We start from the raw sequence: 21811 nt of genomic DNA on the forward strand, positions 1-21811 counted from the left end.
GTAGAGGACACATTTGGATGTACATGTGTAACATTTGGATGTTACACATGTACATTCCCCAGCTTGATGCTGTTATATTTGAGTCCCTACCAGTTTTCTTCATTTAGCTTCAGTCATGATTAGCACTACATGTGTTTTGAGTGTCTGAGTTTGGTGCTCTTTTGGCTGTGTCTTCTTCCCAGCATTGCCGCTTTGAGTTGAAAAATTGTGTGCCTGGGTCCCAAGACACTGAGATTGTCTTTAAAGTCACAGACTTAAAAAGAATTTGATTCCTTGCTTTTGAGCCACTCAAGATCTGCTTTATTGTCTTCTCAGAAATAAAAGAAAGGTGTGATATCCAAGAGTCACTTGATTCCAGCAGCATTAAGAAAATGCCACTGTTGTGGCATTTTGAGAGCTGGCAGTGCAGAGATAGGTGCGTATGTCAGAAGGAGCTTGTGTATCGCTTCCTTCACCAGGCCATTTTTGCCATCCCTGCTCTGGTGAGCAAAGCTGCCCAACTCTTCATGGTGCTCGTTCTTGTGAGAGCAGGGTTCATGTCTCATTTTCCTTCTCAGAATAAATCATTTTAGCCTTTGTGCTCAAAGATAGATACCTTGGATTTCATCAGGACACCAAACCTTTGCCTCTCAGTCCTTCAGTTACAAGATGAGTTGGCAGCTCTTCCATTCAGAGAGGGCTGTGGCAAGGATTCATGTGATGGGTTTGGGGCGCTTGGGACATTTGGGGCTGCCCCAATCCTGCTGGCGGGCCCTGAAAGCACCTGACACCTCCTGCACGCCTAGCCCTGGGCGGGCTGCAGCGTTGCCTCTCTGAATAAATGACATTAAGTATCCAAAAGGTAAGTTGTAATAAAATCCCCCTTCCCAGAGGTGTGTGTTGTCTTTGAGACAACCTGTGCAGAGCAATAATTTGACCCCCTTCTCTAGGTTTTTAATAGGTGTCGGAATTGGGTGTAAGAAGCTGAGGCAGGAAGGCATGGATTTTTCTTGTTTAAAAGGTTTAATATATCAGCTCTGGTATATTAAGCTGCTCTGATGCTCTTAATCCTTTTAAAGCAGGTGCCCATCCTCTCCCTGTTCTTACACGTGAAGGATCCTTTCCAATCCAGAGCATTACCGCTCAGTGCAACTGTGTACCCATTACATGTGTTATTGTTTGGAGAACTATTAAGGTGCATGTAATATACTTTACAACATACACTAAAGAGGCCAAGTCATTTACACACAGACTGCATATTAATGCTTGCTGAAGGTCTGGCAGGCATTCTCAAGTGTCATAACAGTTTCAAACATGGTGCTTACAGACCATGTCTCACATGTCCTAATCCTCTTGGTTATTTCCCAGCATTGTGGACCTGAGTGCAAAGCTGGGGTTTAAATCATACGTGGGGGGTCAATAGCTCCTGCTCTGCAAGGGGCAGAGAAGTGGGCAGTGACACAGGTGAGCTTGGGAGACAGTGGGATTGATGGGGAGGGATGCAAAGGAGAGGAATGCTGGCTTGTGAGAGGCTCTTCTGAGACATTCCAATTAGTGTACCAATTTACAAATCCTACCCTTAAACCTGAAGTCAGTTTTAAAGGGACAGTGGCATAGGGTTGACATTTGACCATGGTGGACCTTTGTAAACCAACATGTTTCGACAGAAACTGCAATCAATTAAAGAATCTCCATCTGTATAATTAAAAAAGCCCTGGAAGCAGGCTTTGTGTTTTTTGGATGGGATCGTCTTGCCCACCTGCTGCCTTTGCGGCTCTCGTGCTGCAGCATCCTTCCCATGCAACTGAAGTGACGGGAAATCAAAGTGAAAATGACTGTTTGTTTGGATTATGCGGTGAGGAAGAATGCATGCAGCATAACAAGTAAATTAGATTTTAAAAATGCTTTCACTACTAATAGGCTACTATGCTGTTAGGCATTTGGTTTTAATCTTGACTCTCAAGTGGGCAAAGTTAATTTTCAAGCATAGGCAAAGTTCTTGGGTTTGTAAACATTTGCAATTTCTGCTGACTTGTCTTCACTCCAGCCTAGGAGGAGAATCAGCATTGGGCTGAATTGCTTTGTGCTGGTGGGGATGAAGTGGGAATTTGCCTTTAATCTCCTGCCTTTTTTCTCTGCCGGGGCTGGATGGAAAACAAAGGTTCCAGTGAGCGAAGGCCACAATGAAAACATGTTCAGTGTTTGGATGAGTAGAAGGGGTGAGAGATGATTGCTTTTTACACCCAGAAGGAATGTTGGCTACTTCACAGCACTTGGGTGTGATGTTAGAGACCCAGATTTGAGTCCCTGCTTTGCTTGGTTCAGATCTGCCCTTCCAGATAACACCTTGGATGTGTGAAACTTCAGTGGATGACGTTGAAGCTCCAAAACCAATATATCCCAATAAAAAAATTTAGATTGGCCAAATTTTTTGTTTTGTTTTTGAGAACATTTGGTAGAAATGTTCCAACCAGCTCAACTTTCTAGAAGTTTTCTGGGGTGCCTGGCCTTGTTTTTGGTGAGGGACTTGGTTTGGCTAACATCTTTGGCTTTGTTATCAATTTTAGCCTTTTGTTTCAGGGCTTGTGCCCCTAAAACTCGTTTCATTTTTTCCCAACTATTAGCAATTTGGCCAGTAAAAGGTATCCACACTCTCTGTGTCCTGTGGCTCTCTTGCGTGTTTCAAGAACTGCAGCCACAGCCCTACGCGATGCTGTAAGCAATGTCTGGATAACCCTGGTCTCTAACCTGGGTTTCAAGGGTGCCAGCCCTGCAGGGCTTGCTGCCTGCTTCGACCTGGTGAAAAGTAGTAAATAATCCTGTTTTGGGGTTTGGTGTTTTCTTTTCTTTCTTTTGGCTGCCCTTGTCATCCTAGAAAATTTATGCTGCTCTGAAGAAAATATTCCGCTCATCTGCAAGCTACTACCGCTGCCGTGTGAGTAATACAGTATGGAAAGGAGGAAGGGAGAAGAAAGATGGGAGCTGGTGTTTCATATGGAAAGCATCAGCGTAGAAGTGGCTTTGTTTCTGACACGTGGACAGTGGAGAGGCTGTTTGCTGCTGAGTGGAAAATCTGTGCTGGTGAATAGAAACCTCCCTCGTTAGTGACTGGATCAGCTAGGGAGGGACTTTGGCGTCTCTTGCTTTTATTTTGAAATTTGTCTGCATTTTAAAATATTAAGGGAGAAGGAACTGATTAGATTTGAGAATACAGCCCGTTTGGGCAAAATAGCTCTTTTCTGTCTCCATCTGATGCTGCTGTCCCAGCTCACTCTGGTGTTCACAAGCTGTTCCAGCAGCTCAGAGTGGTTGTGAACATCTGAAAGTTGCTGTACATCAGGTTCTTAGTAAGGTGCATGTTCCTTCTGTTTGTTTTGGGTTTCTGGGGTAGTGTGAAGTCATGTTTGTAGGCTTTCCTGCCCAGTCGAAGAAACCAGAAGCTTGATTTTGGTGCTGAGAAAGGTGGTTCTGATGTAACCAGAAGTCTTTGAGAAAGCTGTAAACATGGGCGTTGCAGCTAATTAATGAGTGGAAGGGGTGTTTCTGTCTGATTGACCAGAAGAAGGAGGCACTTATAGTTTTGGAGGTCTCCAGTACGTTGGAAGAAGAGGCAGACTGCTGTAAGTGCTGATGTGACCCAGTGAAAGAGCTTATAAAGGGTTTCTCTTGCAGGTTTGAGAATTTTAGGGTAAGTGGGGCAGTGTCCTACTGTCTACCGGAGGAAAGCAGTATAGAATTCTCTTATCAGCACATCCCTTAGGTCTCCTGTGTTTTTTAAGGTGAAAAGAAAGATTGTTGTATATAACATTTGAAAATGGAAGGGCCTGGTTTAATCTGTGAGTTTTTTTCTAGAGGGAATGAGTCTGTTGGTGGTCGATTGTACAGTTAAGGTCAGGAGGAGCTTTGCTGGTTCTTCCATTGATTACAGAATGAAACCTTCCAGACGCGGGCTGAAATCTCTGTGTCCAGTGCTTCCCTGGATGAAGATGTTTGCTTGAATCGGTCCCTCAGGAGCTGGGGTGCTTCTGAGTTGGCTGCAAAGCTCATGTTTTGTGCAGAGTTACTTTCTGGTGTGAAGGACGTGGTAAACAGGTGACTTCCCAGCATAGTTTCCCTGTGCTGAGAAGGATACCAGTAGGTGCACAGAGCCCTACAAAGGCTGCAATGGGATTTTGTTTTCCAACACTGTAGGCATTCATGTCGCATTTCTTTGAAGAACAGCAAAGGAAGCAAAGCCCATGTGGGTTCTTACTCCCAAATACCTCCAGTGCATGTGACTTTTAGAAAATGCTGAATACTCATCTCCAAAGTCTTGAGCCCCTGGTGAGCTGGACATGGAGTGAATGGCCTGGGTTGAAGACTCCTCCTCACTGGGCCTGTCTCATGTGGATTATCATAGTGCACTGAGACCTATATCAGCTGCAAGGCCTTGTAATTCAGTCAGAGTTTTGTTTGAGCAGGGTGCATCTCTGCTCAAATGTTGTTGCACTGTGGTATAAGACGGGAATTTCTGTCTCCTTTCTACTTCTTTGTGTTTAAGTGGAAAAGGTCAAGGAAACCTTTGACATTCAGTTCTGGATGCTTTTTCTCTTTGTAAATGGGTAGGATAGTACCCACATCATGCTGGGGATTCCACATCAGTGAGTCAGATCCTGGGCTGATACAAACTGATGCAGATCTGCCAAAGTTGCAGCGGCGATACATGGATTTACACTGGCCTGGTGTCCACATAGTCACTTGACACCTTGCAGTAGAATGGTCTATACAAGTCCGAAGTCTTGTCAGGATGTGGAATAAATATCAGGATGTGGGCAGAAAACAACACACCCATTTTAATGATTTGATTAAAACAATATTGCAGCTCTATGGCTCTCATAAATGTATTTCCACTGGTGTGGGGGGGGAGGAGATATTCTCAAGTGCCATAATGACAGAGTATATTTTTTAAAATGTTGCACAATAGGCCACTAAGTTGTGCTCTAGCTATATTGGCTTATTTCTGTTTTATAGTGAGCATGGCCTTAGGCATCCTATAAATACCATTTCTCCCCCCCCTTCAGCTAATAAATAATGGAAACTGTACCGGAAAGACATTTTCTTTCCATGAAAGAGTGGGAGGTCCTGAGTTGCCCTCTATAAAACAAAGGATGTAGCATGATTTGTTTTCTTTGGTTTTTCAAGTGAAGAAAACGTGGGGGCGGGAGGGAAAGAGAAGATGTTTCTAAGCGCTAAATGTGCTTTCCCCAACATTGCAAGGTAGGATGATGTCTGGTGTGGGCATTGCTTCCCCCAGGACAGTCATACCCAGCTGTGAAATGGAGACAGATGAGAGACATTTCTGAACAGTCTCAGTGCATAGGAGGAAGGAAGGATCCCATTCTGATTTACCCTTGGGCTTTCGTATCCAGCAGTGGAAACCAACCTGAAAGTGGGGGTAAATGAGCATCTAAAGGAGCCCTTTGTGTAATTCAGTGGGCTGTGTCATCTGGGGGACAGATTAAATTATCAGAACGGCCCTTTTTGACCTTAAAATCCACTTCTGTAAGTCTTCTTTGAGATCTTTTTGCTCTGTTTTAATGATGGCAAAACGCCGTCGTTTAAATGTGAGTGACGAAGGGTCCCTGCGTGTGCACATACGGGCGGCCAGACACGTTTCGCTTTGAGAATCCATCACACGTGTGTTGTGTCAGGTTGGAAACGTGTCTCAGAGGAGAGACCAGATTTGTGGGGGTGGGAGCTTCTTCCTGTGCTGACTAGAATCAAAAGTGAGCCCATGTCATGTCATGTCATGTCACGTCATGTCGTGTCGTGTCATGTCATGTCACAGAGAGGGTGTGGAGCCACATTCTGACTGCAATTTGAACTCTAAGGTTAGAAAAGGGTCAGGGAAGACCTTGTGTTCAGCAAGTGGGTCTTTCTGGCTAATTTTGAAGACAAATGAGATTCTAGAGCAGGGTGAACATTAAGAAAATGCGTTTTTGGTTACTGCCTTCATACAGCAACAATAAACCGTGCATATCAGCAGATCTGATCCAGAAACAAATAAGATTGGAAATTAGCACTGTTAGATCATGAAATTCTTCTGTCTGGGTCCCATTTCTTCTCGGTGGCGCTTTCCAGTCTCATTTGAAATCCACATAGCTTCCTTGGAAGCACGTACTGAAACCTAATTTAAGGGAGGAATATCTAACAAGCTGTTCTCTCTCCTACCTGAGTCTAATTCCTCCTTCTCTCCATGTTCTCTCTCTTCACCATGAGCAAGTCCGTTGCTTTGTGTGGGTTCACCCTGTTCGTAGCTGCACAGCCTGTGACACTTTTCCCCATCTTTATCTATATTAACTCTTTCAGGGATTTTTATCTAAATGTAAAATGAGACCCCTGCTCATGGATTGGAGATCACAACACTGACTGTGGAACAGTCATGATAAATAGTAATAAATGTGCATGTCCCTTTCAATTTTGTCGTACTTTCCATCTCTGTGTAAGAGTGTGTCCTCAAAGTTATATTGCTCTTCTCTGTATTTTATCTGTTTTAGGTCTCTTTTCAGCCATACTGGATCTCTGCTTTGTATTGAGCGTGCGTGTTGTGTTGCTGTTTTTTCCATAAATGCATTAATTTGTCTTTTTCCAAGTTAGTCTCAAAGATTTATTTCCTGCCCCTTTGTGGGTTTCTTTATATACTGCCTCTCTGCTGGCATCACAAAAAATTTTAGCATTTCCTTCTTAAGCCCTTTTCCCTGCTTTTCTTCACAATGAAAGCTTTTAATCAGTTTCCTTCATTTTCTGTTTAGTTTTTATTAAGCACCTTTTTATAGTAAGGACTGGGATCCATCAAAGTAAATAAACAAAAAAAAAATTGATGCCAAATATGTATTTCTTTGTTTAATGAAACAGATCAGACTTTAAAGAGAATGAAGTCAAATTGGTGCTGATTACTTGACTTGGAAGGGGAAACAGTATCTATATGCTGGTTAGTTAGTAGAAGACCACTGCTTTTGTAGTTGTTGGTGTGAGGTGGGTGATAAACCCGGATAATGGTTAAAGGGTAAAGGTTTTTGCTTGGTTCTGCCTCTGTGAAAACCCTTCCCGGGAACTGTCATGTTGCTCCTCTTTGTTCAGCAAGCTCTCAAGCGGTGGGTGTCTGTGAGGGGTGTTTGTGTCGAACAAGAAGACGGGATAGAAACAGCTCCTAAACCATGTGCTGTTGCTGATGATCCTGCAGAGCAGCAGGTGCAAAGCCAAATGTTTTAATGGAAATTAAGGACTAGAAATAAAGGACCTGCTATGATGAGGCACCACATGGCGCCATCCTTATGACTTGATAGCGTGAGTGCGTCGGTCCACGTCCTGGGTGTATCTTCTATCTAATGACTTCCTGGAAGAGTTGAAAACAGAGGGGTATGCAGAATATCCACCATCCATCCAGATGTCAATCAGTATGGAAGTCAAAGTTCAGAGATAAAATATGGATGATAAAATTGTGGGAAAGCAGTACTCTTTGTGCCCACCTGTATTTCAGTAACAGGGACTGTGCGGTTGAATTTGTGTAGTCTGGAGCAGCAAAACCCTCAGCGTTACCCTGATAAGTCTGAGCACTTGACACCTACAGTCTTGAAAGCAAAACTTCCCAGTTGCCTTTTTGAGCCTCAAATTTTCCAAGCGCAATGGCAGAGCTGTTTCAGCAGACAAAAATGCATACCGTTTCTTCCAAGACCCGCAGGTTTAGAGCATTCAGATGTCTGTTTGATTAGATGGTTGGGCTCTGAACAGATAGGATGCTTCACAGCCACTGCCCTTACTGAGCAGGGAAGCTGGAGTGTGCCCATTTTATGGGCTGGGAAATTGGGACACCCAAGCACTAAGTTGTTGGAGGGAGGAAGTCGAGAACAGAGTTTGCAAAGGATACCAGCTCCTTGATCTCCATTTTAATTAAATTCTTTCTGCAGTTGTCTTCCCTGGCAGTTTAACTGGTGGAATGTGGTCTAGCGGAGGAATTTTTGGCTGCAAACTTGACAGGAATATTTTTCTGGGCCAGATCCTTGCTTAGTGTAAATTAAGATGACTCCACTAGCTACAATTATGGTGCTAACAATTTACTCCTTCCTCTGAGAATCTGGCCCCGGTTTGCAGACAGTGGGCAGTGTCGTATAATTTGTTCTTTTTAATTTTAGTCTGTCTAGACAGTTTTGCAGCACCCTTTTCAAGGAGGAGTTTGTGCCAGCAGCTCTGGAGCAGCACCACACTTCTCTGGTGAGAAACACTTAGACACAGCGTGGAGGTGGCCTGGCGTGCTCAAACTCAGCTTTTCACCTCCTTGTGCAGGGTTTGGCTTTAATAGTGTTGATGGTTTTTTTGGTAGAGGGGTGGTGGTTTCTTTGCTGTGGAGGGGGAACAAGTGTGACCAGGAAGGCCAATGGCATCCTGGGGTGGATTAGAAGGGGGGTGGTCAGTAGGTCAGAGAGGTTCTCCTGCCCCTCTACTCTGCCCTGGTGAGACCACACCTGGAATATTGTGTCCAGTTGTGGCCCCTCAGTTCCAGCAGGACAGGGAACTGCTGGAGAGAGTCCAGTGCAGGGCTACAAAGATGCTGAAGGGAGTGGAGCATCTCCCGTGTGAGGAAAGGCTGAGGGAGCTGGGGCTCTGGAGCTGGACAAGAGGAGACTGAGGGGTGACCTCATTAATGTTTACGGATATCTAAAGGGTGAGTGTCAGGAGGATGGAGCCAGGCTCTTCTCGGTGACAACCAATGATAGGACAAGGGGTGATGGGTTCAAATTGGAACACAGGAGGTTCCACTTAAACATGAGAAGAAACTTCTCAGTGAGGGTGGCAGAACACTGGCCCAGGCTGCCCAGGGAGGTTGTGGAGTCTCCTATTCTGTGATTCTGTATCACTGTTCCTATTTTTGATGGTGAATTATCCCAGCTGAGTGCTGGAGAATGATGGCTGGTGCTGATGCAGCGTTTCTGTGGTAGTTTTTCTTTCCAGCAATGGATGACACACCTTTCTTTGTGGGTAAGAAGGTCTTTCTTCTGGTTTTAAGGCCATTTGCTGGTCTTATGTTTATTATTACAGTCGGTCCTTCCTCCCATGCTGTCAGTATTTACCACTCAGCCTTCAGCTTCTCTGCTGTGTTTTCTCCCACACCTGGCGTAGGGCTGGGACCTCTCTAGACCTCAAACTCGTCACAAGGCACACACAGGACCTGGTTTTCACCCAATCCTCAGATTTGTTGCCTGTGGTTAAGCAAGGACTGTTTTTCTTCCCCTTCCATTCTCTTGCCAATTCCCAAGTTACTCACTAGGATTGTCTATAACCGTGCTTGTCAAGAGCCAAGCACAGAAAGGCTGTGACTCTAGCTGGTCTCAGGAATGGCAGCAATATATACCCTTTTGCTACCATTAATTCTGCTTGAATCCAAATGCACTTAATGCAACCCCTAATACTCATAATTATTTTACAAGATTTGCTAATCATAAAGTCCTACATTTATGTGTCTGTATGTACCCAGCCCCCAGATGGAAAGGTCTTCATGGCTACAGAAAAAAGCCTAAAGGTAGGGATCCTAAAGTCATTAAAACCAAAATTTATTTTTGAGAAAAACAGAAAACACACACTATTTCTGGGTTTGCACCTGAGCTTGATCAATACTAGCGAAGCAGAGCTCTCCCAAAAAAGCAGATTGCATGGAAATAGGTAAGAGATTCTTTGTGCAATCTTAATGACTTTGAGAGAGATGTTTCCCCTGTGAATTGCTGTAGGAGTTTGCACCCCTTCCCCCACGCTCAGCAGAGGCAAGAACATATGACTATCCTCATGTAAGGTAGCGCAGTGTTAATAATGCTGCTGTATTGATCAAATCAGGCTGGCTTTGCCACCAGGGACATCTGCGGGGATTTATTCTGACTCTTAAGGCTGTGCCTCCTACACTGCATTTTCCAGTCCCTTCAGTAGGTGAAGGGTGTGTTGTGCTTTTTTTTTCGCCTGCACGAATGACACTTTCCAAAGATTTCATGGTGTCCCACCATCCACTGCCTCTATCGTTTCTGCTTTCAGGGCTTCCACCTCACTCCCACTCAGAGCTGGACTTGTCTCAAGTTCAAAAATGTGCTGCAGCGAGGTCCAGTTGTTTGCGCTTGGAGAGCACCCGGAGGAGCAGCCGCTGGCTGCTGGAATGTGGATAAACAGGGTGACGGGAACAGGAGAGGCTTCCTTTTTGCTTAGAAAGTGAGCAAAACATCAGTAAGAAAGCAGTGTAGTAGGAGAAACGTGCAGGGTGGTTTTGTTCCCTGCCTCCCCCGCCTCCAGGCTGATATTCATGACCTTGTTAAAAAGATCGGTCTGCTTCAGAGACTGCACGTGGTCATTTTTAAGTGTAGGGAGAAACCGAATGTGGCTTTTATTTTTCCATCTGATAAATTGCCAATTGCAGGTTTTACTTACAGAACACTCTGAGTAGGCTGAGGAGAACACGATCACCTTGATATTATATTTATGAGTAAAAATGGTATGAGGCAAAGAAAGCTCTTAGCTTGCATGTAAAGAAGAGTTTTAATGCAGTTTTTGCTTCCAGGAGTGCACCATTACTCGTGGTGGGGAAGGGACACATTAGCAGTCTTGACAGGAGGGCTGAAATGCCTGGGAGCACTCACGGGCTTGCAGGGACAGTTTGATATCATGCTCCTTGTGACAGGTGTCACGAGCTTGGTGCTGGGTAGCGATGGGACGTCTGCAGAGTGGGGAAGGGTTAGAGACATTGGAAATGGAGGAAAACCCCTGAACCTTGCTCTGGTGATGGTGGGGCCACCTCTGGGGTGCCCTGAACTGAGCCCACATGTTCAGAAGTGCTGCAGTGTCTTCTGCAGGGGCTCAGGGTGGCAAACAAGTCACGAGTCGTGCCTGGAGAATTGTGTCTTGAACGCGTAGGCTGCCAATAGTGCCGGCTATAGCTAAAGAAGCAAGATTTGAGTGCGTTTCTCTCCCTTCTGAGTCCCCGTTCCTGGACTGCTGGGGCTGAAGCAGATCCCTCTAGCAGCTCTAGCCACCACAAGGCATTTTGGCTCTCGCTTTAGCTCTGGTATCATGCAACCACTTGGGAAGCGGAGCCGGCTGGAGGCGAAGCGGCAAAGTGCTCCCAGGAATGTTCCCTGCAAAGCACAGACTCAGCCTGTGGTCTCTTACACGGCTCCTCCTCTCCCAGCATAAAGGTTACCTTTGTATGTTTATAACCAAAATAAAATTGCGGCTCCTGAAAGCTATAATTTGTACTCGGGAGAACATAATGTTTGTGTTTAGCTATTGCAGGGATTGTACTAAAGCACAGTGACAGAGATCTGGAAGTGTTTGGAATGATGATAGCTGGCGCTAGAGTTTGGGGGCTACTAAAAACAGCTTTAGTTAAGCACTATCAATGATAAACAAAATGCCAGGGAGGATTGGTTGTGCCTCTCCTGCCGTGGGAGAGGCTCTCCTGCCTCTGTTCCTGCTCTTCCCCTTCCCACAAACCAAGCCAAGAGGGGCTGGCTGCGCTCTTCCAAGCCCTGACATTGGAGACTTCCATCCCATCTCAGAAAGACAATAGAGGGAAGGAGTGGTATACAGCCAACCCCTAAGGCAGGCTTATCTCAGGAGATGCCTTATAGGCTTAAATAGACGTGGAAAAGGGAAATTGGGGAAACCGGGACACCTGAGGTAAACTAACTACATTTTTTTTAAATGTCTGAGTTGGAGATACGCCAGACAACATATCCACTGTTGGGACTGTAATGGCTACAATATGTTTCCTTTTTTCCTTGTTGGCAACTGGGTTTTGTTTGTTTCCTTTCTGGAGAGCGGTGAGGGACCACAGCTCCCTGCAGTGCATGTTTGGCGGTGAGCTGGAGCTGTCTATGGCGGTTTAATTGGTAAGGCCGCAGTGCCGTGAACATGACATCTTCTGATTCCCAGCATCATCATTTGGGCCTTTCCTTCTCAGGGAAAGATGCAGTGTCGAGTTTAATTCAGTTTTTGCTCCAAAAAGATACTTAAGGATGGGGCCAGAAAGCCGAAGGCTTCGTGGAGAGCCTCTCAGCAACATGGGTGCAGGCACACGGGATGTTAAAAGCTTTGCCAGCAGAGAGGTGCCTTCATCTGGTGTCATCCCTGCAGGGGGGTGCAGAGTGTTCTGTTCAGTGATGTACCTGGAATTTATTTGGGACCCCCCACCAATTATTTTTTAGAGGGCAAGGTGCCAACATAAACTTGAGGCAAGATCTGGCAGTTTTGCACAGTATTCTCCAATACGTTTCCAGGGATATTTTGCCAGGAGAAACAGAAGGTTTAAGAGAGAGCATTGAAAAGGGACAGTGACTTGCCTTAACAGGGAGGCTCCTGCCCAAGTAGAGAATGTTGCTGAAGACATGCAGTGTGCAGAAAGAAGGGAAGGAGAGAGTACTCATAGGGAAGAGAGGCTGAAATGAAGAGCCTTTTGGAGGTCTTGGAGTTGGATGGGTGTCTGAGCAGGGCTCAGAGAGGTCCCATCCCATTCTCCACCTTCAGCAGTGCTTCTCCTGGCCTCTGTTTCTGCTGATGCTTCATCATAGCATCCAGCCTCTGCTTTTCACCAGCCTGATCAGAGTAACAAAATGCCACCCCTAGAGACTTTCTGCTTCGTAATCTTTGCAAACTTGAGAATCTGCAGGTACCCATGAATGGCATTTCCATGAGGGTCTGTCACAATGGCTTATCATATTGTTAGCTCCTCTAACAAAAGACAGAAACATCTTGAATTAACCATGGTGGCTGCTTGGATGCTGGGAAGTCATTGTATCTTCCAGGAATACCAAGATATTGCATTCCTTCTAGGCTATTTTCTGGCTGCTTTGCTATTAATAACTTTGTCCTCAAATAGCACTTTCATATTGCAGCGTATTGAAACCCGTAACAACTGGGTGGGTGTCCACAGTCAACAGACTGAAGAAAGCAAGGCTGCGCAAGGGCCCTGGCTGTGTAAACGGGCCCACAGAGGTGTGTGCTGACTCCCAGCAGCTCGTGGTCTGACCTGACGAGCTTTCTCAAATCAACACATGGCAGGGCTCTGAATGAAAAGGTCTCCCAGCTTCCTGTGCCGTGCTGCAGCCGGTAACCATCCAGCCCGCTGGAAACAGTGCTGACACGAGACTGATTTTGTGACCCTTTGAGGAGTCAGCAGTGCCTCATCTGTCTCTGACAGTGCTCCTTGAGTTGCTAGGGACATCCACAAAAGACCCCGCCAGATCTCCTTTTTGTTCAATCTGATGCATTTTGGGGATACAGATCTCCTCAGATCCCTGTGGGCGGCCTCCTGGGTTGCTGCTGAGTGGTTGGGCCAATACTGGCAGGTGCTTTACCAATGTATTACAGCAGATTGCTTTTTAAAGAAGACTGTGCTGCTTTTATCAGAGTGTGGAGCAGCCCAAGTGCACTGCCTATGAGATCTTGGGCTGATCAGAATCCCTGGTGGCCCAAGTTTTGGAAAAGCGCCTTGGCAGAGCAGTGCAAGAAAAACAAGCAGTGGAAAAACACCCCTGACTGTACAGGAGCATCCTTGGGAGGGCAGGCAAGTGAGTGAGAGGCAAGTTTACCTGCAGCGGGCTGTTGTTTCTGTGCATAGATGATGAAAACTCTGCCCTAGAAGTGGCAGAAACCAGTTTCTGAATACCTCCGTATAGACTGCCCAAATTTAAAAAAAGAGGACAAAAAAGAAACACATCCAAGTATCAGGATGTCTGAAGTTGATGTTGTTTTTAAATTCTTCCCACTTTTCCATTTGGGTCACATTGTTCCTAATAAAGTAGACAAGATTTGTAATACAAAATAACCGTCTCCAGCCGTCAAAGAACATGTCAAATTCTGCTTCACGTAAGCCACAGAGTTAAATGGCGCTAATCAAGAGCAGAATTTCATGGAGTTTTAGTGCTGGCAAGGTCCTCGGCTGATGTAAACAGGAACCATGAAATCAAGGCTGCTCTGTGCTGATTTACCCCAGCTGAGAATCCGGTTGTGCTTCCCATCGCTTTGTTTCTTTTCTAGTCTGATTTTTTGTTTTCTCAGTGCAACAGTGAAACTGAAGTCTGTTGTCTCCTCTTTTCCTTGCCCAGACTGGCATATTTATCACAGTAGCACATGCATCTTCTTGCTCTTGTAAGATAACAAATTGCCCAAATGATTAAAATTAAAAAAAAAAAAAGAAAAAAGCAGCAAATTGCTTTTTGTAAATGTGCTTGGACAGTTGCTGTGCTCATGTTAAATTTAAACTTCAGCCAAACAGCCCACTGCTCCCTGCGTGGCTGGAGGCAGGCTTTGGTCCTATATGTTTATTATCATTTAGAAATGGTATAAATGATCTTTTATTCTTTTTTGTTCTGACCTTATTCTACAACACATTCCCCTCCTTCCTCCTGCTTCCTGTTTCCCAGACAGGTCCCCACCGCTTCCTCCCCACAGCCAAAAATAATACAAAAGGGAACACACAAAAGGTTTTTTGAGCCATGAGATGTGATAATGAATGGGCATCGTGTATGGGGTAGATCCAGTAGTCCCAGTGTAAAAACGTTGAACACGCAAAGTCTAGATGAGGTATTGCATGTTTTTGGGTTAGGAATTCAGTATCGTGCATCCTCTTGTTTAATATGTTTTTAGGTCAGAGCAGAAGAGACAACTCGCGACCCAGGACTCTTATGAAATGTAGCATGTATTGAGTGTATTGATCACATCTCTTCTCCAGGTTTGATGTAATAAGCTAATTGTGAAGGATTGTGCTCATGAATATGCTGTTGTCCGAGAGTGTGAGAGCACAACTGGTGTGTACATGTGTGTCAGCTGCTGCGGGGGAAATGTTCGGATATCTGTGGATGTTAATGAAACATCTCTAAAGAGTACATTTTTTTCATTCATCATCCTATCCAGAGTAATTACAAGGAATCCAATTCTGCTGTGTAACCCCACTGCAATACTTTGTAAGGATGAATCTTAATTGAGGATCGAGACCTAAAATATTGCTCTGCTTTGTATGTTCCACAGCCGTCAGCATTTGCTCTCGCATCTCCATTTCCTGTGAGAAGTTTACCACACTCTGGGGCATGCTTTGAACCTGATCCTTTGATTTCAGTGGGAGCCAGGACTGGCAATTCAAGGAGCTAATTGTGCCTTTTTGCTATTTATAATGCTAAATTAAAGCTGCTTCCAAACCGGACGGCAACAGGTTAAATCCACATTTGAAGAGGTTTGGGGAAAAGTTTGCAGTGAGGACCATTAGCCAGCTCACTCAAAGCCATCTAAGGTTGTTATGTAAATAAATGATCTCTTCAGAAAGATTTTGAAACACACCTTACGTATAGATAATTTCTCAAATTGTCGCTGTATGGCTGCTTGCCGTCTGGATTGCACGGCAGCATGCGGGGCATGTGCTGGTTTACTAACACAATGGGCTGCCTGCGCTTTCGAATTCTTGATTTGGCTCCCCTTAATCCTCTGCTGACATTTGTGCTATTTTATGTTGTTGTGACTGGTTGCAGATATTTTTTCTATCTTTATTAAACAGTTAAAAAAAAAAAGCCCTCCAAAGCCCTTGTTCAGTGTTTGCAGATTTCTTTCATCCTTTTTTTATCTAGATGCCTATCAAATCCAGCCATGCTTAGCTGCAGTCCTTTGTTCAATATCTCACAACCAGTGCACTGAAATGCTCTATGCTTAGAGCCCAAATACCACAGATTTTTAGTGAACAAGTTTGGCTTGTCCATTTAAAACAATACGTTAGGTAAGATACAGTTCAGTATCGCTAAGTTTGGGAACAAATCTTGATTTTGACTTCTTGGTTAGAGTTACAGGTTCAGACTGCTTTTTTCTTTCTTTCCTGTTTGAGACATTTGTTTTACCACTTATTGCTGGTGGTGAAAACTGCATATTTATGGCAAAATTGATTTTGATCATTTGAGCTCCAGCGGCTGATCAAAGTCTTTGATAACCCTAGTTACATCATGCCCCAGAGCAACAGGAAAATGGCTGGTGTTTATATGAAAAGGCAGGGAGTCTGTCCTTTAAATCTGCAGAATCTGGTGGCTGGTGAGACCCATTTAGAGAGGACTAACCTGGTGGCTCGGGCATACAGTGAAGTTACCACAGGAAAACAAGTCTTTGCGCATCAAATTGTCTTTGCTGACTATGTGTGTGCCTGCTTTTTGCTCTTGGCAAAAGCCGGCTTGTTGAGCGTACAGTTAACTTCATTTACTTCATATACACAAGAGATTAAGAACACGCATGCAGATATTTACCACGAGTTAGTTGTCATTGTCTTATTGTTGTACCTGCTAAGTGGCTTTAGCTGCCTTTTTTTTTTTTTTTCAATGAACTATGTAACATGTAGGTGAGATATGCTGGCACATGACTAAGAGTTTTGTCTTAAATCCTTTGCAACAGAAATCATTTGCTATTGCCTGAAACTTTTTCTTACTATTCATTCATTTCGGACCGCAGTTTTCCCATTTCCCCAAGTGTATTTTGCAAAACTACTTATTTTAATACTAAAATTCTGTTTATTTTATGCTGTTCCAAATGTTAAGCTTCTGATGTGCTGCAGCTTTTTGACAACCAGCAACTGCCCAGTAGAGGCTGCCAAGAGGAAAAGCTGGAGGTTTTGGCAGCTGGGTGGGAACAGATGACAATCTTGGAATAGATGGACGAGAGCACTGGGTTTTGTTGTTGTTCAGGAAGTAATGAAGGTTTTAAGCAGTGGGAAGAAGATGCATCTTTCAAACCTTGCTTCAGGGTTAAGGACAAAAATAGCATGGCATTTCAGGGAAGGCAGATAAATTTTGAGTCTTTTACTCCTCTCAACTTCAGGGCTGCCCCACAACACCCAGTTCCATATGTAACTCTGGCATCAGCAACGCAAGTGCCACCATAGCTCAAAGCTTTTGCTGTTCTGCTGGAGGATGAGATACTGACACTGAGCACTGGGCCTGGTGCCGCTGTTTGCTCTGATCTTAAGCGTCGCTGACCTTAGAATGATTGCTTTGGGTTGCCTTCTGGTTGAGGATGCTTTCTCTTCCTTTGCAGTCTTGAGATTTCACAATTCCATAAAGTTAGATATGAGGCTCCTTTTTTACATGCCAGTGGAAAGCAACGAGTTCATGATGAAGGCTGAAATTTGACCTTCACTATTGTCCGTATAATTCCACTTTGCTCATATAAATTGTGCTGCAAAGAGAATCCTTTCAAGTATTGTAAACAGAGCTGGTAGATCAGACCTGCTTGTCAACCACATTCAACATACTCATTCTCTGTCACAGGCTGATCTAAGTATCCAACTTCTTAATTAGGTTTTGGATAACTTCCAAGATTGGTGCTTGATGTCCAATTATATCTGCAGTAAAAAGGCACTTAGAAATCACTAGCACTTCCAGATAAGAACTTCCCATGATCTGCTAGAAAAATTCAAAACCAAGACGTTATAAAATACTTCATCATCAATAAAAGAGGAAGCCAGTGAATCTGTTGATGAGGTGTGTTCCCTGACTTTCTGCCCTCAAATCATTGTGAGTGTTTAGGGTTTGTTTTACTCTTGACAGGACTTTACTGTTGCCACACTGTCATGTCTTTAGTGCACGAAACTCCCAGGAGTTTGAGTGCTGTAAAGACTTCACAGCATGGGCAGGTGCTTCTGAAGAGACCTGTGATTTTTAGACCAGTTCTTTGCAATTCATTGGAGCAAGTTTAGATTTATACCCTGGGAACTGAGAGTTCATTTTTGGGTCATCAGTTGGAATCAGATTTTCCAGAACTGTCTGGACCTGAACCCAGATGCCAAACTTGGGTCCCTGTAGATGCCCCTGGCCTATGGGCGCATCTTTCCACCACCATTCTCTAAAGAGGAGACAGAGACATCAGACACCTCCATTGCCCTAAGACATGACAGTGGTGGTCCCAGCTAGAGCCTTCCTGCTGTTTGCTCTCTGGGGGAAGGTGATGAAGTCAAACATCAGCGTCATGAGTGGTGACTCCGGCTCCTTTATACCTGGATTTTGAATGCTCTGGGTTGCACTTTAACCTGGACAGCTGGCAGGCACCCTAAAACTGAGCCAAACAGAGTATCTACAAGTCTGGGAGGAATTGGAAAGTCTGAGATTTTTCTTGTTGTTGCAGTTAGTACCAAAACAGTCTTAATTTCTGCTGGCTGCACAATTAGGTGAGTGGCAAGCTCTGCTGAAATGGTACACGTGTATCACATCTCTACTATCAGAGGCACATACTGGGTTTCTCTTGCGTTGTATTTCATGGTGGTGAGCACACTTGACATATTTGATAAATAATCTTTACTTTCAGTAGGTGAGCTATAGGTAAGTTCCAAAGGTAAGACTACAGGTAGATTAAAGCTCATACCTTTCTGAATTGACAGACATATTGAACACTGAATTCCCCTGGATCGATGCTACCGCAAAGTCTGAAAGAACTTACAAGAACTAGGTCCTTATGGGGCATAGGATAATGCCACAGTGGTTGTCTTGTACTGTCTAAGGATTGGGTGCTGCCTATGGAAGTGTTATGGGGTGTGTGCTTTACATGTATTCTGCTGCTGTACATGCCCCAGTCCTCTGAGACGATACTATAATGTGGGGAGCGAAGAGATGTTATGAGTGGCCAGTGTGTAGGCAGGAAACACAGAGCGTTTCTTGCAGGTGATGGAAACGTGCCCTTGCTTGGAAAGTGAGCCTTTTTGCAGCTGTATCCAAAGCTGAAAAATCAGACCGAGGCCTTGTCAGGATCGTGCCATCCTTTTCTAGCTGGCTTTCTGCCAGTACGTGGGGTCTCGCAAAGTCACATCCTATTATTTGTCAGCCATGAATCATCATTTCTTTTAGCTGGCTAAATTGAGGAGCGAGGTGCAAGGAGAGTGACCCTTGTTAATCAAGGCAGATGGGTTGAAGTCGTGGGTCACTTTTTATCCCTAGCCTGCGAAACCAGCTTGACAGCAAACAGCAATCTTATGGATCTTCTTGTGTTCCTGAAGGGAACCATCTTCCTCTTCCCATTGCAATTTTTGGAGTCTTTGTTGCTGTAAATCCTACAGACACTGGCTAAGAAAGTTTAATACCAATGAAGTTGCCTGCAACATAGCAACCAAAGGATAGTCATACTTAGTGTTGCATATGACATGTATTACATCCGTTACACTAAGCTCCCTGTCTCTTGCATGAGTGGTCAAGGAGAAGCTGGACACCCAACAGAACTATGACAAGAAGAGCTCTCTCCTGTCTTATGTATCCATGAACCATTGTCCTTCCAGTCTGGCAGTGGAAGTAGGAGATCTACAGAAGTTCGCCATCATCTGAATCCAGCAGTTTGGGTTCGTATCTCTGTGGGTAGTGGCCAGTGGCCTACTGCTCCCACAAAAAATGAGTAGTTTTTGATGTCCTGACTGGCAAATGACTTTGTGGGAATGGAGACCAAAGAACTCTCCTGCAGCTCCTCATGGTCCACCGGGCTGCAGTGGAGAACCTTGGTGGTCTCAGCCTGACTGGTTTCAAAATCATCTTACTGGGGCAGGAGTGAAGAAAGCCGGCTGGTTCCAAAACCCTTCCTCGCTGCTCCCTGGCTGGTTTGGGCCAGGAGAGGGAAGGTCGCGTGAGGTACTTGGCAGAAGCTGGGGAAGTGCATATGGGGAAAGATGCTTTGTTTGTGCCGGCGACTGCCCGCTCTGGCAAACGCAGCAGCAGGTATGGCCGTGGCAGGGGGTGAAGGAGGCGCTGTGGCCGTCACCCCTCGCCAGGCTTTGTCTGCCATGCAGATTAGGTGGAGGGCTTTTCTGGCTCAGCGTTGCTAGGCTTTTCCCCCCTATTGACTTGGTCGAGATGCTGAGGGGGGCGGGAGGCAGGGACTGCATTATATTGTTTCTTTGAGTTGTTTTTTTTTTCCCCCCTCTATGGGGAGATGGGCTTGATCCACTGGTTTTGGATTTCAGAGGCAGAAGGCAAGACATGACCAGCTGGTGTCTTGAAATGGCACAGGTGCAATGGCTGCGGGAGGGGGGAGCCAGGAATAATTACAGGTTTCTGAAGCATCAGGCTTTGCCTGAAAAGGGCTCATCGAGAAAGTGCTCTTTATGGAAAATTAATGGTGAAGCTGGAAAAAACTGTCAGGCCCACTATTGTTGTCATGGGGTAGTGATGCCTTAAAGGAGCAGCACCTCCCGCTTGCCTCCCCTCCATGGGCAGCCTGGAGCCGGCACACAGCTTTCTGATCCCACAGCAATTGAAATTTCATGTCACTGTCATCAGATTTAATGGCCTTGAGTCCCTGTCTCTTTCTTCCCCCCGCCCCAGCCTCGGTTTCCATCCCTAATTTGTGATTATACTTGCTCTTTCCCTTGGAAGCCTTTTATTTATTCAGCCCCCAAAACCTGTTTCTGCCCCACTGGGTGAAGGCTAAGTGGGCCAGAAAGCCCAAATTACATGATGTGGGGAATTAAAAAGCATCGCCTCTCTTGGTGAGGGGGATTACTCCTAAAAGCTTGTGGAGCACGTTTGGAAAGCAGCCCCTAAAACCTGTTAGGATTCAGCTGGGGAGAGACGAGATCCCCAGCTGAAGCTGGTCCTTGTGGTCCCAGAATTGCACTTTAAAAAGAAAACTGCAAGGTTGCTTAAGGCACGAGTACTAACTGGTAAATGTCCCACTCTGTGTGCAGGCAGAGCGTCTATACAGTGTCATGCCTCTGAAAACAACCTACACGCTAAAGGATGTTTCTGTTGCCATTTTATTGCTTTTTGTCCAAGTCCATCAACAGCAGATAACTGTCTGACAAATTCCATTCTGAACTCTGAAAGTCATCCCGGCAAATTGTATCTGCAGCCAGCAGTGCTGCTCCCTGGGTACATTGGAAATAATAATCTTGAGTTACCTGATAGCTCCTAGAGAGCTGTGAGAGGGGCCTCTGTACACTCCTGGTGATGGGACCTTTGTACCCAGGAGGAAGGAGTCTCTGTTTCTCCTCTAGTCATACAAATCTTTTGTCTCTTGTTCAGATGCTAGACTCTTCGGGTTGAGACATAGTTGGGTCACCAGCTCCCATAGACTAAAAATTTTTGCCTAAAATCCCTTCCTTACTATCTCTAGAAGGGTCCTCTAGGGAGTAGTTTTTAGAGGTTTCTAAAAAGTATTAGTTAGAATGTCTGTTTCTTCAAGTCTTGTGAAATTGCAGCGGTGATATTAAACCAGCTAGCCTTTCGGGCAGTGAGAAATGAAAAATAGCACTAATAAACTCCATTAAAAGCTCCTGAAACTACAGCAAATGGTTTTCTATAAACAATAAAAGTTTATAATGCTGGTTACGGAGAACATTGGGCAGTGTGATGGTGCCTGGAGCTCAGGGCACCTCCTCTAGGGTACATTGAAGTAGGAAGCTCACCCCATCCTCATGCTGGTGATCACTGCTGTGGCGATGCAGGAACATGTTTTGATGTGGCAACCTCTTTGACTGCATCTTCACCTACTTTTAAATAAGGAGCATGTGTGTATTTGCGTGCAAGTCTGGCATCTGGACACAGGAAGCCCCGTTTGACCAGATGTGTCAAAAATCCTCTAAAACTGACGGTAGGTCTCTTTTTTTTCCATCACATCTTTAGTTGTGTCAGGCCTTTCAAACAAGCTGTGGTGTCACTGCAAGTTTTTCCCTGCCTTCTGTCTTAAAACGCTGTGCTTTGGAACTGTGCTGGTTTGGGAACAGATTGGGCCCCAGCCAAGTATGCTGAGTTAAATTTGGAGTGAAAGTTAATGTTTGTGAAGGAAGAGAAAGCGGTTCTTTGGAGAGGTGACTTTTTGT

The 21811-nt window shown here is 45.0% G+C and overlaps 1 protein-coding gene across 8 annotated transcripts in view; it reads left to right on the forward strand.

The window, feature by feature from the left end:
* KLF7 (KLF transcription factor 7) overlaps positions 1-21811 on the forward strand; it is a 60564-nt gene that overhangs the window by 6800 nt on the left and 31953 nt on the right. The gene's annotated exons all lie outside the window — the stretch shown is intronic.

This window comes from Columba livia, chromosome 7 (genome assembly GCF_036013475.1).
Source record: "Columba livia isolate bColLiv1 breed racing homer chromosome 7, bColLiv1.pat.W.v2, whole genome shotgun sequence".
Lineage (NCBI taxonomy): Eukaryota > Metazoa > Chordata > Aves > Columbiformes > Columbidae > Columba > Columba livia.